General features: G+C 45.3%; 1 protein-coding gene across 4 annotated transcripts in view; it reads left to right on the top strand.

The window, feature by feature from the left end:
- INPP5A (inositol polyphosphate-5-phosphatase A) overlaps nt 1-17,134 on the top strand; it is a 911,370-nt gene that overhangs the window by 619,612 nt on the left and 274,624 nt on the right. The window lies entirely within an intron of this gene.

Here is a 17,134-nt window from a genome sequence, read left to right as displayed (position 1 = left end):
CCCCCCTTTTTGCATTTGTTATAAAATTCAATAAAACTTATTGACGTTAAAAAAGAAAAATGACAGAAACTGGTTGGTTGGTAGGTACTTTGGGCCTAATTCAGACCTGATCGCTAGCAGGTGATTTTTGCAGCGCTGTGATCAGGTAGTCGCCGCCTACAGGGGGAGGGTATTTTAGCTGTGCAAGTGTGCAATCGCATGTGTAGCAGAGCTGTACAAACAGATGTTATGCAGTGTCTGCGCAGCCCAGAACTTACTCAGCCACTGCGTTCACTTCAGCCTGTCCGGGGCCGGAATTGACGTCAGACACCCGCCCTGCAATCGCTTGGACACGCCTGCGTTTTTCCAACCACTCCCAGAAAACGGTCAGTTGCCACCCACAAATGCCTTCTTCCTGTCAATCTTCTTGCGAACGGATCCTTTTTACAAACCCATCGCTGAGCGGTGATCCGCTTTATTCCCATGTGACGAACCTGCGCATTGCGGTGACGTTTAGACCTGATCGGCCGCTGTACGAAAACGCAGCCTAGCGATCAGGTCTGAATTAGCCCCTTTATCTCTCCCCAAGGCTCAGTACATAGACCCCACAGCCTGTAACATGGCAGTAAGAAGCTGATTGGTTGGTACTTTATCTCCGTCCACTTTATCTCTCTCCAAGGCTTAGTAAATAGATCCCATAGTGGTGTTTGCTGTCTTGAATCCTCTTTGTCTGTATTAATGTGGACTATTACAGAGCTAATGTGTAAGGGCCCTGCCTTATGTGATCTGCCGAGGACATACTATGTACAACAAGGGATATGCAACATGCGGCGCTCCAGCTGCCGTGGAACTACACATCCCAGCATGCCCTGCCAGAGTTTTGCTATTAGGGTATGTAAAAACTGTGTCAGGGCATGCTGTGATGTGTAGTCCCACAGCAGCTGGAATGCCGCATGTTGCATATCCCTGCTGCGCATACTGCCCATCCAGTCTTATAGTTGATACATACTTACCACAGTGCTGCTATGCCGCGGCTGGCCTGATGATCATGTCAGTAAGATGCCCTGACATCGTCCTTGGAGTCCAAATCCGTGAAATGAGATTTCATTTGAAGGGTCTGACATGGCTCCTGTTCTCCTTTAGAAATTCTGCCTGGTCTAGTTCAACAGAAACATTTTTACATTGGAACTGTGAAATCCGGGCATAAAGCAGCCTATTGTGGCTCATTATTTTCTCACAAATATAGTCCATTGTTGCATAGCTGAAGTTAATTTGATCAACATTGGGACATTTAACTTTTATGTCTGGTCAAAAGACCTGTTTCACGCTCATTTTGGGCATTGAAAGGGAATGATTGCCAGAAAAATAATGTTACTGTTAACAATTCGGAGCAATTAGTTTCCCAGGGAGAGAAGATGTGGTGCGCAGGCTCCATACAGCTATTCTTTGTGGTTTTATGGATACTCATTAGTCATCTGTCAGGGTGTCTCAAAGACCCCTCCAATCTAAACGTTCCTCTTCTGTCTTTCCCAGAAATAGCGGCTGAAAGAGGCAAAGAGGGAGCCTCTGGTTTCTAAGCAAAATGTGACTTTAAGCCCAGAAAGAACTGTGCCGTTAGGGGGGGACGTTGATGGACTAGTAAACAGCACACCTTTCTTCACCCGTCCTTTCTCCCGCAGGGTAAATCATGTTTCTGGTGCTTTGTTATGTAAAGGACATCATGTCCCAGCAACCAACCAAATCTTCTGTCACCCTGATTGGAACACAGTGAAAGGAGCAAGAACGCTGCGTGCGTGTGTGTGTGTGTGTGTGTGTGTGTGTGTGTGTGTGTGTGCGTGTGTAGGCTGCCCAATGCATTTAAAACTAAAGCCAACATAGTTTTTTTTTTTTTTTTTAAATACATAAGGCTTTCTCTATCAAACCTTTAAAGAGTCAAGTAGTTGCCCATAGCTTGTATTGTACCAATCGTTTTATGGAATGTGTACTAGATAAATGTTAGCTAGAATATGATTGGTTGCTATAGGTAACTTCTCCACGGGTCCATTTTTCGACTCTACAGAAGGTTTCATACATTTCCCTCATTGTCTGTGGTGAAATATGCTGCCTCAGCATTTGTTGGCCAGAAGAGATTTGTTTTCTCATGTCGGCCCATCTGACTGCAGCAATGAAAGTAACGGCCGTCCCGCGTGTGAATTCCACAGCTAAAATGACTCTATCCATTGCTCAGCAGATTCAATGTTTGCAAGTAGTTGGCAGCTGCCATCTTCTAATATTTGCTTAGAGAAAGCATCATGTCGTCATGGTAACAGCTTTGTTCTCCCCAGAAAGTAGTGATGTACACCATCTAGCAGACTGCCCGTGCTTTCCAGAAGGGGTTAGTAATTACTCCTGTATCATCTACAGCAGGGGATAGGCAACGTACAGCACTCCCGGGGGGGGGAAGGGGGGTGTTTACCAAGGGGCAATTTGTCAAAGCCACCGTTCATTAGTTTAAAATGACAACAGAAATAAAAGCGAAACCCAGGCTGGTTTAGCAGTTTTAGCCTGTCCTAACCGCAAAATGTGTAAGGGCATGCTGAGATGTGTGGTGCCACATATTGCCTACCCCTGATCTGCAGAGAAAAGCCACAGGAAAACGAGGTGGTTGTCACAGACGACAGAGCGCAAAAGGCACGCGGTCTGCGCTATCGGCTCATTCACAAGGAGAGGAATGGTTATACACTTATAAGGACAGTCATTATGTGCTTAGTAAGCAGCCACATACTGTAGCGCTGATAATTCTCTTATGAGGGAAATGCTATTTTCTCTTACGTCCTAGAGGATGCTGGGGACTCCGTAAGGACCATGGGGTATAGACGGGCTCCGCAGGAGATATGGGCACTATAAAGAACTTTAGAATGGGTGTGCACTGGCTCCTCCCTCTATGCCCCTCCTCCAGACCTCTGTTAGATCCTGTGCCCAGAGGAGATTGGGTGCACTACAGGGGAGCTCTCCTGAGTTTCTCTGAAAAATAATTTTGTTAGGTTTTTTATTTTCAGGGAGCACTGCTGGCAACAGGCTCCCTGCATCGTGGGACTGAGGAGAGAGAAGCAGACCTACTTAAATGATAGGCTCTGCTTCTTAGGCTACTGGACACCATTAGCTCCAGAGGGAGTCGGAACGCAGGTCTCCCCCCACCATTCGTCCCAGAGCCGCGCCGCTGTCCTCCTCCTCCTCACAGAGCTGGAAGATTGAAGCCGGGTGAGTATAAGAAGAAAATAAGACTTCAAGGCGACAGAAGACTTCTGATCTTCACTGAGGTAAGCGCGCAGCGGTAACGCTGCGCGCCATTGCTCCCACACACTACACATACTAGCGGGCACTGATGGGTGCAGGGCGCAGGGGGGCGCCCTGGGCAGCAATAATAACCTCTATATCTGGCATTATAATAGGCACTGCGGAGGCAGTAATTCTTTAAATCTCCCGCCAGTTTTGAGATTGAGCGGGACCGAAGCCCGCCGCTGGAGGGGGCGGAGCTTGGTCCCTCCGCACTAACCAGCGCCATTTTCTCCACAGAGATCTGCAGAGAAGCTGGCTCCCCGGTTTCTCCCCTGCTGAACACGGTGACACAGGGCTGAAAAGAGGAGGGGGGGCACTTGTAAGGCGCAGTGAGTGTATTAACACAGTGAGTAATATAAAAAGCGCTATTATCTGGGAGTTTACTTTCCAGTGTCAGTTGGCGCTGGGTGTGTGCTGGCATACTCTCTCTCTCTGTCTCTCCAAAGGGCCTTATTGGGGAACTGTCTCCTTATAACTATTATCCCTGTGTGTGTGGGGGTGTCGGTACGAGTGTGTCGGCATGTCTGATGCGGAAGGCTCAGCTAAGGAGGAGGTGGAGCAGATGATTGTGGTGTCTCCGTCGGCAACGCCGACTCATGATTGGATGGACATGTGGAATGTTTTAAATGCAAATGTGACCTTATTACATAAGAGATTGGACAAAGCAGAGTCCAGGGAAAAAGCAGGGAGTCAATCCATGGCTTCGGCTGGGTCACCGGGCCCTTCTGGGTCTCAGAAACGTCTCCTATCCCAAATAGCAGACACTGATACCGACACGGATTCTGACTCCAGTGTCGACTACGATGAGTCGAGGTTACACCCAAGGGTGGCCAAAAGTATTCATTATATGATTCTTGCGATAAAAGATGTTTTGCACATCACAGATGACCCCTCGGTCCCTGACACGAGGGTGCGCATGTATAAGGAAAAGAAACCTGAGGTAACCTTTCCCCCATCCCATGAGCTTAACGAGTTATTTGAAAAAGCTTGGGAAACTCCGGATAAAAAACTGCAGATTCCCAAGAGGATTCTTATGGCGTATCCTTTCCCTGCTCAGGATAGGGTACATTGGGAATCCTCACCCAGGGTGGACAAGGCTTTAACACGCCTGTCCAAGAAAGCGGCGCTACCGTCTCCGGACACGGCAGCCCTCAAGGATCCTGCTGATCGCAGACAGGAAACTACTTTAAAGTCTATTTATGCGCATACGGGTGCTTTGCTCAGACCGGCAATAGCATCGGCATGGGTGTTGTAGTGCAGTTGCAGCTTGGACAGATACCTTGTCAGCTGACATTGATACCCTAGATAGGGATACCATTTTATTGAACTTAGGCCACATTAAAGACGCAGTCTTATATATGAGGGACGCTCAAAGAGATGTTGGGCTGCTGGGTTCGAGAGCCAACGCCATGGCGATTTCTGCTAAGCGAGCCCTGTGGACCCGCCAATGGACGGGTGATGCCGTCTCAAAGAAGCATATGGAGGTTTTGCCATACAAAGGTGAAGTTTTATTTGGGGAAGGTCTCGCGGGCCTGGTTGCCACAGCTACCGCGGATAAATCTACCTTTTTGCCTTTTGTTCCCCCGCAGAAAAAGAAAACTCCACAATATCAGATGCAGTCCTTTCGGTCGCATAAGTCCAGAAGAGGTCGGGGCTCATCTTTCATCGCCAGAGGTAAGGGTAGAGGAAGGAGAGCACCTGCTACGGCTAGTTCCCAGGAGCAGAAGTCCTCCCCGGCTTCTACTAAATCCACCGCATGACGCTGGGGCTCCACTGGGGGAGTCCGCACCGGTGGGGGCACGTCTTCGACTCTTCAGCCAGGTCTGGGTTCTGTCAGACGTGGATCCTTGGGCGATGGATATTGTATCCCAAGGCTACAAACTGGAATTCGAAGAGGTGCCCCCTCGCCGATTTTTCAAGTCGGACTTGCCAGCTTCTCCCCCAGAGAGGGAAGTAGTGTTCGCTGCAATTCAAAAGCTGTATCAACAGCAAGTGATTGTCAAGGTTCCCCTAGTCCAACAGGGGAAAGGGTACTATTCGACCCTGTTCGTGGTCCCGATGCCGGATGGTTCGGTCAGACCCATTTTAAATCTAAAATCCCTAAACCTGTACTTGAAAAAGTTCAAATTCAAAATGGAATCGCTCTGGGCTGTGATCTCCAGTCTGGAAGGGGGGGATTTTATGGTGTCACTCGACATAAAGGATGCATACCTTCATGTCCCCATATATCCTCCTCATCAGGCGTACCTGAGATTCGCTGTACAGGACTGTCATTACCAGTTTCAGACGTTGCCGTTTGGGCTTTCCGCGGTCCCGAGGATTTTCACCAAGGTGATGGCGGAGATGATGGTGCTCCTGCTCAGGCAGGGAGTCACAATTATCCCATACTTGGACGATCTCCTGATAAAAGCCAGATCAAGAGATCAATTGCAGAAGAGCGTGTCGCTCTCCCTGAGAGTGCTACAACAACATGGTTGGATTCTCAATCTGCCAAAGTCACAATTGATTCCAACGACTTGACTATCGTTCCTAGGCATGATTCTGGACACGGAGCAGAAGAGGGTTTTTCTCCCGATGGAAAAAGCCCAGGACCTCCAGAACATGGTCAGAGACTTGCTAAAACCAAAAAGAGTGTCTGTTCATCAATGCACTCGTGTTCTGGGGAAAATGGTGGCAGCCTACGAGGCCATCCCCTACGGCAGGTTTCATGCAAGGACGTTTCAGTGGGACCTCCTGGACACGTGGTCTGGGTCCCATCTACTAATACATCAGAAGATAAGCAAGTCCCCCCGGGCCAGGGTGTCTCTCCTGTGGTGGCTGCAAAGTGCTCACCTTCTAGAGGGTCGCAGGTTCGGCATTCAGGACTGTGCTCTGGTGACCACGGACGCGAGCCTCCGAGGATTGGGAGCAGTCACACAAGGAAAAAATTTTCAGGGGATATGGTCAAGCCAGGAGGCTTGTCTACACATCAATGTACTGGAATTAAGGGCCATATACAACGGCCTACGACAAGCGGAGGATCTTCTTCGCGACCTACCAGTTCTGATTCAATCAGACAACGTCACAGCCGTGGCTCATGTAAACCGCCAAGGCGGGACAAGGAGCAGAGTGGCAATGGCGGAAGCCACCAGGATTCTTCGCTGGGCGGAAAATCACGTAAGCGCTCTGTCAGCGGTCTTCATTCCGGGAGTGGACAACTGGGAAGCAGACTTCCTCAGCAGACACGATCTCCATCCAGGAGAGTGGGGACTTCATCAAGAAGTTTTTGCAGAGATAACAAGTCTATGGGGAATTCCTCACATAGACATAATGGCGTCACGCCTCAACAAAAAGCTTCGGAGGTATTGTGCCAGGTCAAGGGACCCTCAGGCAGTAGCGGTGGACGCCCTGGTGACACCTTGGGTGTTTCAGTCGGTCTATGTTGACAATGCCTATTCTATACCTTGTATAAAACACTCTAAAAGGTTAAAGAACACAGTACGCAATTGGCGTATGGAATACCGTATGAGTACGCACGTAGCGTAACGAACGCTTAGCCGTGGACGAGACGCACGAGCGTCACGTTCGCTCACGGCTTAGAGCGTAAAGGCAAGCACGCTATAGGCTGCCGACTAACGTAATGATACGCTATCAGCGTAGCGGACGCTCGAGACCACGAGGAGATCACAAGCGGCGCTGATGCTCACAGAGTTAAACCTTTAAAACAATACCATAAACAATGTACTTATACTGTAAACCCTTGTGCAGTGATAAGGTGTAAATGCAACACAGTGTAACCTTGTTAGTTTAAAAGCTGTATGAGCGTATGTGACGCTCTGGGAACCCCTTAGCCATATAATAAACACTCAAATACCGGTCTAAGGGTCTAACGCCTTTTAAGGAAATGAATGAGCGTTCAATTGCAAAAGAATAATACAATACAAGTTATACACTACCAAGATAACATAAAATACCTAACCGAATCACTACACATAAAATACAATAAAGATACAATTACATTTAAGGGGGGAAGGAGAGAGAGAATGGCTTATAACATTAAATAAGAGACAATATGGTTGCAGAGAATTTACACATGTGGGAGCGATCGCTGCGCAGTTAGTCAATGTTGAGAACCCTTGTGTTGAGAAACTTGTGCTCACCCAGGCTGGCTGTCCCTATATACACAACACACAGCAACAACACAATGGTCCCTACAATACCGCATGGGACAGAAGCTAGACTCCATTTTGGGAAAAACTCCCATGATTCCAAAGTCTGTAACATATGATTTAAAAGGGAATGCTAGCAGCCATTTTAGATTTGCAAGTCCAAACACATGGCATTCTTTGCTTTACCATAATCACATAGCAGAAGACATAAGACTCCACTATATTCCAAAATGTCTAAGCTTCAATATAATGCATATGTTCTGATTTTACAATTCCAAACCATCTAAATCACCTTTCACAATTTCAAGCCAACACAGTATCTCAATAACCAGAGCATATGAGCCATCACAAGACCAGATCACCAGGTACCCACAAGTATCTGCCTGCTATTGCTACAAGCACATGACTACAGTAACAAAAGGAAGTATGTTTTGACTTCTAACCTTCAGCAAGATGTATCATGTAAAACTACTATAATCTGTTATAAATCACCATCCATAAATGTATACCAGAGATGCTATGCTACAGATTGTCTACTGTTCCAATTCATTACAGATTTCATAGAGTATCATCCCAAACACCCAACAATCACACAACTGCACAAGCATCATTAACCTTAAGCCATTTGCATCTCCAAACTAACTATTCTATGCCAATCATTTCACAACTACTTTACCACAAACACATATTTAAACTATTCTATGCCATTAAGCCATGTGAATTCAATACTTAGCCTTCGTAAGGAGGTCAGTCCTGGTGATGAGCCAGCCATGCTTCTGGGTGCTAGGTAGCTGTGTGAGTCAGTCTGCCCTGTGATTTCCAGTGGATATATCATACCTGCATTCCAGCTGTGGGGGTGTGTCAACCACAGGAAGTGTGTGTCTTTCACAGCATGTGGGCTAGCTGTATCAATGAGCTGAGCATGTGATCTTGGTTATGCAAAACGTTGGGTGATGACTAACACATTCCTGTCTTGTGGAAAGCTATTGTTTGGCGAATACAAAACAACCCCTGTCTCTGGGTTTTGTTCGGTATTCTCAATGTCCACTTTCAGTTGAGACAATGACATCTCAGCAATCATTCTTCTGGAGACAAAACCAGCCCCATTCGTATACACAGGTGTTGGCCCTCTTCATTGAATCTCAAAGCTTAGTGTAATTTATTCGGAATACAATTAATCTTCAATTACTATTCCTGTGCTTAACTATGCATAAGAACATGTGAAGCCCTCCCAACATGAAAGCTATTGTTTGGGGAATCTCTAAGGTCAAAGAGCCATCTTGAGACCCACTGATACCTGTTGAACTCAGGGAAATATTAACTTATAAAATACATTATTTTGATTAAATATGCAGCGTGCACACGCATGAAGTGCATATATGGCAAAGTGCAGCGTGGTATTTTTCTGACTTTGACAATGTGTTCCCCCCTCTTCCTCTCATCTCAAAAATATTGAGAATCATACGACAAAAAAGAGTAAAAACAATACTCATTGTTCCAGATTGGCCTCGAAGGGCCTGGTATTCAGATCTTCAGGAGATGCTCACAGGGGATCCCTGGCCTCTTCCTCTCAGGGAGGACCTGTTACAACAGGGGCCCTGCGTATTCCAAGACTTACCGTGGTTACGTTTGACGGCATGGCGGTTGAACGCCGAATCCTGGCTGGGAAAGGTATTCCGGAGGTAGTCATCCCTACTCTGATAAAGGCTAGGAAGGAAGTGACGGCAAAACATTATCACCGTATCTGGAGGAAGTATGTTTCTTGGTGTGAAGCCAAGAATGCTCCTATGGAAGATTTCCATCTGGACCATTTTCTCCACTTTCTACAGACAGGAGTGGATATGGGCCTAAAATTAGGCTCCATTAAGGTACAGATTTCGGCCCTGTCTATTTTCTTTCCGAAGGAATTAGCTTCTCTCCCGGAAGTCCAGACTTTTGTAAAGGGAGTGCTGCACATCCAGCCTCCTTTTGTGCCCCCAGTGGCACCTTGGAACCTTAACATGGTGTTACGGTTCCTGAAGTCTCACTGGTTTGAACCTCTTCAAACGGTTGAATTGAAATTTCTCACTTGGAAGGTGGTCATGTTGTTGGCCTTGGCATCTGCAAGGCGGGTGTCCAAATTGGCCGCCTTGTCTCACAAGAGCCCCTATTTGACCTTCCATGTGGATAGAGCAGAGTTGAGGACTCGTCCTCAATTTTTGCCTAAGGTGGTTTCTTCATTTCATATGAACCAACATATTGTGGTGCCTGTGGCTACGAGTGACTTGGAGGATTCCAGGTCCCTGGATGTAGTCAGGGCCTTAAAAATCTATGTAGCCAGGACGGCTCGAGTTAGAAAAACAGAAGCACTGTTTGTCCTGTATGCAGCCAACAAAGTTGGCGCTCCTGCTTCGAAGTAGACTTTTGCTCGCTGGATCTGTAACACGATTCAGCAGGCTCATTCTACGGCAGGATTACCGTTAACAAATTCGGCAAAGGCCCATTCCACTAGGAAGGTGGCCTCTTCTTGGGCGGCTGCCCGAGGCGTCTCGGCATTACAGCTTTGCCGAGCTGCTACCTGGTCAGGTTCAAACACTTTTGCAAAGTTCTATAAGTTTGATACCCTGGCTGATGAGGACGTGGCGTTTGCTCAGTCGGTGCTGCAGAGTCGTCCGCACTCTCCCGCCCGCTCTGGAGCTTTGGTATAAACCCCATGGTCCTTACGGAGTCCCCAGCATCCTCTAGGACATAAGAGAAAATAAGATTTTTGAACCTACCGGTAAATCTTTTTCTCCTAGTCTGTAGAGGATGCTGGGCGTCCGTCCCAGTGCGGAAAAAATCTGCAAGGCTTGCATATAGTTATTGCTTACATAAGGGTTATGTTACAGTTGAGATCAGTCTTTAGCTGATACTGTTTTGTTCATACTGTTAACTGGTTGCGTATGTTCCAGGTTGTACGGTGTGGATGGTGTGGGCTGGTATGAATCTTACCCTTAGATTTACAAAATCCTTTCCTCGTATTGTCCATCTCCTCTGGGCACAGTTTCTCTAACTGAGGTCTGGAGGAGGGGCATAGAGGGAGGAGCCAGTGCACACCCATTCTAAAGTTCTTTATAGTGCCCATATCTCCTGTGGAGCCCGTCTATACCCCATGGTCCTTACGGAGTCCCCAGCATCCTCTACGGACTAGGAGAAAAAGATTTACCGGTAGGTTCAAAATCTTGTTTATTCATATATTTACTTACTTTCATTAAAAGTACAATACTTAATGTTATATTATACTAAATGGGAAAAATTGATATTTTTGGAGTTAGAAATGTTTTTTATTTGCAGAGCCATAAAATATAAATAATATTGCACTCTTAATAACATTAAACAATAATTAACTGATCTATATGAATAACAGTATTTCCCTCATTATAAGTATATTACGATTCATCTCCTGATTGGCTAGATAGATGCAGGGATTTTACGGCAGATTGGTCAAAATCCCTTTTAACACTCCAAAAAAAACCGGAAACACTACATACCTGCTATACAATAAATGGACATAGGGCTTAATTCAGGTTGGATCGTGATCCAATCCGCAGTTTCCCTAATGGTCGGGAAACTGCGCATGTGCAGAACGGGTCCTGCGAACTGCGTTCAGGGGGTGGGGCAGTGGAGGCCGGCGTTGCCGGAAACTGAGGCGTGTCGCCCAGTTTTCCGGCAGTGGCGGGGGCGGGGCCAAGGACTGTGTCGTGAGACGCAGTTTCTTTGGCCTCGCAAACCGCCCTGTGACGGCAAACCTGAGTAAGCTCAGGCTTACTCAGCTTGCTGTCGCAGATGAACATTGCAACGGCAACCTCCTCCTGCATTTGCGTTGCTAAGGATTGCATTTGCAGTGCTGTTGTGAGCAGCTTTACAATTGCAATCCTTACTGAATCAGGCCCATAGTTAGTAAGCAAAACCTCATAAAAACAGCTGAATAGTAAATTCATTGGTTTTGGTCGTTCAATTTGGCAGCAATGTGCAGGGGTTTTAAACTCCCAGCAATCCAAATTTATCCCTTGGCCTTTAAATAAAGTAGAGGCTTTTTTGTACAAATCTTATTATCTGGTATACGACACATCCTGTATCCTCTTTCCTTGTGCACTTTCTTGCGGAGTCTCCAGTAATTCCACTGTTCTTGTGCAGTTAGTGTATTTCAGATATTAAGCAGAAGAAAATAACGTGTTTATAAATATTCTTCTTTCAGCAATTATATTGCAATGTCACTTCAAATGGATTGAAGCATTATAGAAAACGCGTCATGTTAACCAGACAAGTTTTATTTTTGAGTTTCTTTCTAATCTAAATGAAGGAAAATCCATAAATGCTAATGTCACTTGATATTATTATATTATTAGATTAGCTGAAAATGAATGACCCTTGTGGTTTTATTAATATCCCCTAAGTATAGCTATTTATAATGGGCATGTCAGGTGGGAGTCTGAGTTGCAGAGTGTTCAGTCATAGTTAATAGAAGCTCATTGGGCTTAGATTTAAATATAAATCAATTCTAAAATGCTTATAATACCGTTAAAAAGTAAATAAAATAAGTAACGTTGTAAATTCATGTTTAGTTTTACCCCTTTTCTTGGCCGACTCTTCAGTGCTAAGTTTGTAAATTGCCCTAAAATATTCCTGTGAAAATTGTACTGTGTATATTTTAGAAAACAATGAAAATCCCTTATTTTAGCTCTGATCTCCTAATGTTGCACATTTCCCTAATTCTGTGTAGGAGTGAAGGGGTTACTGTAAATCTATAATTAATTACTCGTGTGTCAACATCTCAGTGCATGGAAACGTGGTGAAGAGGTTCAGTTGTTGTTCAAGCCAAACACCAGAAAGGGGAAGTAATATGATCTGACTTTGTCCATGTGACGATTATTAATGCCAGACTGGGTCTTTTGAGTATGTCCAAACTTGCTGATCTTCTAGGATTTTCATGCACAACAGTCTCTTAAAGTTTTCAAACAATTGCGAGCAAAACTAAAAGACATCCAATGGTAATTCTGTGGGCAAAAACTCCTTGTTACTTGAGTAACGTCAGAGTGAAATGGTCATATAGGTTCAAGTTGACAGGTGTAGGCAGGGCAGCCATCAGGGGGGGTACTATGGTGACTGGGGTCCCGGACCCATACAGAGAGGGGGGCCCACCCCAGGCTCCTACCGCCAATACCCATAGAGCTGCAGCAGTCTGTGAATCAACAGCAAGCTGATGGGCAGGGAGGACTTCTTAAAACAATCCGTCCCTGCGCATCAGCTCTCTGTAAACCGTTCCTGTAGGTCTGCAACACTCCACCTATATGTACAGTGCCTTGCTAAAGTATTCACTCACACACACCCCTCCCCCCCTTGGCTTTTTACCTATTTTGTTACATTACAACCTGTAATTTAATTTTTTTTTATCTGAATTTTATGTGATGGATCTGCACAAAATAATCTTAAATTGGTGAAGTGAAATGAGAATAATTTATATAAAAATGTGAAAATTAGCATGTGCATATGTTTTCACCCCCTTTGCTATGAAGCCCCTCAGAAGTTCTGGTGCAACCAATTACCTTCAGAAGTCACATAATTAGTGAAATGAAGTCCACCTGTGTGCAATCTAAGTGTCACATGATCTGCCAGTATAAACACACCTTTTCTTAAAGGCCCCAGAGGCTGCAACACCACTAAGCAAGAGGCATCACACCATGAAGACCAAGGAGCTCTCCAAACAAGTCAGGGACAAAGTTGTTGAGAAGTACAAGTCTGGACTGGGTTATAAAAAAAAAATATCCAAATCTTTGATGATCCCCCGGAGCACTATCAAATCCATAATCTTCAAATGGAAAGAACAAGGTACCACAACAAACCTGCTAAGAGAGGGCTGGCCACCAAAACTCACAGAACAGGCAAGGAGGGCATTAATCAGAGAGGCAGCCCAGAGACCAAAGGTAACCCTGAAGGAGCTGCAGAGTTCCACAGCAGAGACTGGTGTATCTGCGCATGTGACCACAATAAGCCGTACAATCCATAGAGCTTTATGGAAGAGTGGCCAGAAAAAAGTCATTGCTTAGTGTTAAAAATAAGAAGGCACATTTTGAGTTTGACAAAAGGCATGTGGACGACTCCCCAAATGTATGGAGGAAGGTGCTGTGATCAGATAAGACTAAAATTGAACTTTTCGGCCCCAAGGAAAACGCTATGTCTGGTGCAGACCCAACACATCCCATCACCCCAAGAACACTATCCCCACAGTGAAACATGGTGATGGCAGCATCATGCTGTGGGGATGTTTTTCAGTAGCAGGGACTGGGAAACTGTTTTGAGTTGAGGGAAAAATGGATGGTGCTAAATACATGGATATTCTTGAGCAAACCTGTTTCAGTCTGTCTGTGATTTGAGACTGGGACGGAGGTTCACCTTCCAGCAGGACAATGACCTGAGGCATACTGCTAAAGCAACACTCGAGTGGTTTAAGGGGAAACATTTAAATGTGTTGGAATGGCCTAGTCAAAGCCCAGATCTCAATCCAATTGAGAATCTGTGGTCAGACTTGAAGATTGCTGTTCACAAGCGGAAACCATCCAACATGAAGGAGCTGGAGCAGTTTTGCCTTGAGGAATGGGCAAAAATCCCAGTGGCAAGATTTGGCAATCTCATAGAGATTTATCCAAAGTGCAGCTGTAATTGGCGCAAAAGGTGGCTCTACAAAGTACTGACTTTAGGGGGGTGAGTAGTTATGCATGCTGAAGTTTTCTGTTATTTTGTCCTTTTTGTTGTTTGCTTCACAATAAAAAAAAAAACATCTTCAAAGTTGTAGCCATGTTCTGTGGATGAAATGATGCAAAACTTAAAACAATCCATTTTAATTCCAGGTTGTGAGGCAACAAAACATGAAAAATGCAACGACATCCCATAGGGGTGGAGCAGTGCGGCAAAATCTTTTTTTTTTTTTTTTTGTAAAACACCATTTCTGATGGAAGCCCTGGGTGGAGGACAGTAATTCAAACCATGGGTTACAACAGTGGTCTAAAGATCAGCATCACTGAATGGCCATTACGTCACAACATAACTAATTTATGCACATTTGTGTTTTTATTTGTTATGTAACATGTTGTGGATTGTTTGATTGTATATTTATGTTCAGCTATGTCTCCTTGGTAACTGACACCTTAGTTTGATGTCATTGTAGCAGGGCTGGCGTCTTACACATGGTTTTGTGCGCTAACGTTTTCCTTGGGTTGGTTCTTCTGGTTTTGTATACCACGTGTCTTGATTAGTCGTATTGCTCCAAAGTGTTTGATGTCTGTTAGCAGTATTTAGGTGTGTGTTTATTCACACTGTCCCTGATGAAAGCGTTTGGTTTACAACTGAAACGTCTAAATTAAGGGACTGTGCTATTTGTCATTTATACATATCTGAGTGATCATTCTTGATTATTCTATGGTGTGGAACTAGTTTTGTTATTGGATTTCAGAGAAAATGTTTTTGCATTGTTAAGTGAGTGACAGATGTTTTTGAGATGTGTGTGTATATTATGTACAATCTTGGTTTAGCTTTGTTTTTGGTACGGTACCATTAACCTTTTGTAGAAAGATTCTCCTTGAGCTACAAGGATGAGTTTCTGTTGGAAACTATTAATCTTGTTGTTTTGTCTTTAATGGGTTTGTACTCTTTTTACATTATTTTTATGTCTTAGTGAAATCTACTTCCGCTCTTACTGTGTAATGCTGGTCTTTGTGTCCTGATCTCACTGAATGGGCTCATGACATGTGACACAGAACAACAGAGATGTTGTTGGATACTGTTGCTAACATAGAATGATTCCATTGTCCTCTTGTCTGGGGAAAGCTTGGCTATTGAATCCATAAGGGGCCCTGTTTGTGAACAATATCTTGAAGTTACACTGCAGCGGTTAGTTTAACATTACAGCACGCCCATGCTACCATTATACAAACATACAGTGATTGTGTGGAACAAGTTGTGTTACTCCGCTTTTCTTTCTTTGGCTGTACAGCAGAGGTGTTCCTTATGTTGTCCACCAGCTACACATAGCCAGGTGTATGATGGGGAAGGAAAAGTTTATTTTACAAGTAAAGTCATCTTTACGGAGTCCTAGTAACGGGCCTATTTATGAACTGGAGAAAGTCCTTTCTCCTTATTTATCAAGGGATACTACAGACAAAAGCTGCCCAGGAAAAGCATAGGGAAGCGTATATAATATGGATGGCGATTAAATTATTATGGGCAAATTATTATGATGAACAGGTTAGTGCGTTGTTGGGCCTCCTTTTGCCCTTGATATGGCGTGTATCCTTCCAGGCATGGATTCTACTGTTGGGCCTCCTTTTGCCCTTGATATGGCTTGTATTCTTCCAGGCATGGATTCTACTGTTGGGCCTCCTTTTGCCCTTGATATGGCTTGTATTCTTCCAGGCATGGATTCTACTGTTGGTATGTTTCGTGGGGGAAAATTAGCCAGCATAAGATGAACTGCACCTCCCAGTTCCTGAAGGTTTGATTGTACTGGATCCATTTGTCGGATCCTTCTTTCCATCTCATCTCACAATTGCTCAGTGGGATTGAGATCTGGGAATTGAGGAGGCCACTGCAGCTGAGAAAAGTCTTTTGTCATGCTCCACAAACCATTTGCGCACAATGTAATCCCTATAACATAAAGCATTGTCCTGCTGGAAGTATCACGTTCCATTGGGAAAAACCATCAATAACACTGGGTGCAGTTGGTTGGCGACGATATTTGGCCACTTGCCTGGCATAGTCGCATGTGATGTGACAGGATCAAGGAGTATGTTCCCCTTATGCCCTGCAGGGACAAGGTGGTCGCCAACTGCTGACATCACTGCTGGCATCACACCCAGAATGCCTTGCACCCTGGAATCACAGTACAGGAAGGGGAACCTAGTTCCTCCCCCAGCACAATTTGTCTGATAGCAGGGGGGACTGATCAGACATTATGTGGATCAGACATTTTTGAGTAAGTGAACCTCGTCAAGTTAGGTTCAAGAAAAAAAAAAGCTACTTAAAACTGGAAATTGGTTTTCCCTATTGCAGTGGTTCCCAATCGTTCTTGAATCACGTCGCCCTGGTGTATCTGCATTGTTTGCACAGAACCAATGTGATAAAAGTTATTTCTCTAACGTCCTAGTGGATGCTGGGGACTCCGTCAGGACCATGGGGAATAGCGGCTCCGCAGGAGACAGGGCACAAAAGCAAGCTTTTAGGATCACATGGTGTGTACTGGCTCCTCCCCCTATGACCCTCCTCCAAGCCTCAGTTAGGTTTTTGTGCCCGGCCGAGAAGGGTGCAATCTAGGTGGCTCTCTTAAAGAGTTGCTTAGAAAAAGTTTTTAGGTTCTTTATTTATAGTGAGTCCTGCTGGCAACAGGCTCACTGCATCGAGGGACTTAGGGGAGAGATTTTCAACTCACCTGCGTGCAGGATGGATTGGATTCTTAGGCTACTGGACATAGCTCCAGAGGGAGTCTGAACACAGGGCTCGCCCTGGGGTTCGTCCCGGAGCCGCGCCGCCGACCCCCCTTGCAGATGCTGAAGATGAAGAGGTCCGGAACCAGGCGGCAGAAGACTCTCAGTCTTCATCAGGTAGCGCACAGCACTGCAGCTGTGCGCCATTGTTGTCAGCACACTTCACACAGCGGTCACGGAGGGTGCAGGGCGCGG

Source organism: Pseudophryne corroboree, chromosome 3 (assembly GCF_028390025.1).
Source record: "Pseudophryne corroboree isolate aPseCor3 chromosome 3, aPseCor3.hap2, whole genome shotgun sequence".
NCBI lineage: Eukaryota > Metazoa > Chordata > Amphibia > Anura > Myobatrachidae > Pseudophryne > Pseudophryne corroboree.
This window is presented reverse-complemented; position numbering and strand designations above follow the sequence as displayed.